Here is a 2,358-nt window from a genome sequence, read left to right as displayed (position 1 = left end):
CCTATTCATGTTTTGTGTTCTTTCCTCTTTTTCTTTTGAGTATCCTCAATAAGCTGTCTTAGCTACTGCATATATCCCAAACATTCATCTATCATAGACCTGCATCTGGTTAATCGGCAAGAGTTGATCATATCATGTTGAAAAGGCAAGAAAAAGCATCAAAGATAGAGAATAAGGCCCAAGGTCTCCTAACTTTTTACTGCCTTAAAAAAAATAGGAGGGATCAGCACAAAATAAATCAGAATGAGTTATGCAGAAAAGCCCAATGAAATCACAAAAGATGAGTGGATGGAAAAGCTCAATAACTTACATGTCCAGCGGGCAGACATGAATTGACTCATCATGAACTATCTGGTCACAGAGGGCTTTAAGGAAGCAGCCAAAAAATTTCGAATGGAATCTGGAATTGAACCAAGTGTGGATCTAGAAACACTTGATGAACGGATCAAGATTCAGGAGATGATTCTGAAGGGTCAGATTCAAGAGGCCATCACCTTGATCAACAGCCTCCATCCAGAGCTCCTGGACACAAACCAGTATCTTTACTGTCATCCGCAGCAGCAGCACTTGATTGAGCTGATCCGCCAGCATGAGACTGAGGCAGCACTGGAGTTCACCCAGACACAGCTGGCAGAGCAGGGCGAGGAAAGCAGAGAGTGCCTCACGGAGATGGAGCACACACTGGCCCTGCTGGCCTTTGACAGCCCCAAGGAGTCACGCTTCCGAGACCTTCTCCACATGATGCAGAGGCAAAAGGTGTGGAGTGAAGTTAACCAAGCTGTTCTAGATATGAGAATCGTGAATCAACACCCAAGCTGGCAAAATTACTGACACTACTACTTTGGGCTCAGAACGAGCTGGACCAGAAGAAAGTAAAATATCCCAAAATGACAGACCTTGGCAAGGGTGTGATCAAGGAGCCCAAGTAGAGCTGTTGCAGGCAGACCCTGGCACTGCCGTGATGGCACAGGACTCACCTCCCCTCGGACTGTGATGGAAAGACTTCCCCTGCAGTAGAGAACCCTTCACCCCTTTGTACTTTTCTTTTTGACCCGGCATCTTTTTAAAAAAGGAATGTGTCCCTTTTAAATGCTGGCAAACCCACAGGAAAGACACTTTAGGAGTCTGAGCAGTCTGTGCCTTGTGGTACATCCTCAGGATTTCGACACGTTGCTGGCTACTGTCCCAGTGCTCCTGGTGTTTCTGACCCCTGCGGGTTTACCTTGTCATTGAGTGCTGCATTATTAGGGAATATCGGTTAACTTAAGGCTCCCATTCAGAGCACATGAAGAGCACTGATCATTCTTTTGCTTTGTTGGCTCACAGGCAGACAGGATGTTTGTTAATTCTCCTCAGTCCTGTCCAGCCTTTATTTTCAGTGTATCCTTACCCCTTGTTTTTCATTTATTTTTTGTTTTGTTTTTCATAGGAAAAAATATATAAATTTGTAAATCCTAACTTACAGATGACTTTTGTGCGAGGGTCTTGAGTTTGACTTGTTTTTCCCTTTTGGTCCGAGCTGTGTGGCTTTTGGGGAGATGTGTGTGTGTGAGGGGTGGGGCTGTGTGGTTTTAATTTTTTAAATATATACTTTGGTGCTGTGTGTGAAGAGAGACTTGTTTATAGCAGACCAATGGACTATCTCATAGGCATATTTGTTGGAAATAAAGGTTTCTCTTTGATTTCAAAAAATAAATAAATAAATAAAGGATTAAGTACTAGACCCTTCCAATTAACATCTCATTGACATTTCTGGGAGTATTTCCTGTTTTCTAAGTTCCATTTTCTAAAGCGGAGAAATTTCTGAATGAATTACATTTAGATTTACTTTTCAATGAGGAAGACTCGTTTTAAAACCAAAGTTTAACAAGTCATTAAGAAAAATGATACTAAGCGAGGTTTAACAAGTCATTAAGAAAAATGATACGAGAGGTTTCGAGCGCTTCCTTTCTCTACAGAAACATGGGCACGTTGCCCTCTGGTGGACACAATGGAGACAGCACGCTTAAGGCTCACTGAGGAGGTCTTCGTCAGAGGTAAGCTCATCTTGTTTGGACTTGAAGTAGATGTCAGAGTCTTCCCCAGAACCATAACCGAGGTAATATGAAAAATGAGCCTTCTTCTCCATACTTCCTCTCCAATCACTTTTCTTCATATTGATCAGGAAATTCACTGACGAAAAGTTTCAAATGTTGCTGGCTTTCACCCAACCACTGGTTCCTTGCTCCCGTCTGCCTCCGAGGACTGCACCAAGAACTAACTGGGAGGCCACAGCCCTCAGGTGTGGAGTTACTGCGGGCCTCACAGAGAGCACGGTGCTTTGCTCCCTCGCTGCCGGCTTCCTGGAGCCCCCTGAAT

At 43.8% G+C, this 2,358-nt stretch overlaps 1 pseudogene; it reads left to right on the top strand.

Annotated features, from left to right (window-relative positions):
• The first annotated feature begins 226 nt into the window (after positions 1–226).
• Positions 227–1,017, top strand: LOC101720546 (glucose-induced degradation protein 8 homolog pseudogene; annotated as a pseudogene).
• The last annotated feature ends 1,341 nt before the right edge of the window (positions 1,018–2,358 follow it).

The sequence above is a fragment of the Heterocephalus glaber genome, unplaced genomic scaffold (assembly GCF_053883595.1).
Source record: "Heterocephalus glaber isolate CG9 unplaced genomic scaffold, H.glaber_assembly_v1.0 deba00001610, whole genome shotgun sequence".
NCBI lineage: Eukaryota > Metazoa > Chordata > Mammalia > Rodentia > Bathyergidae > Heterocephalus > Heterocephalus glaber.
Note: the sequence above shows the minus strand (reverse complement) of the source record. Positions and strands in the feature narration are given on the sequence as shown.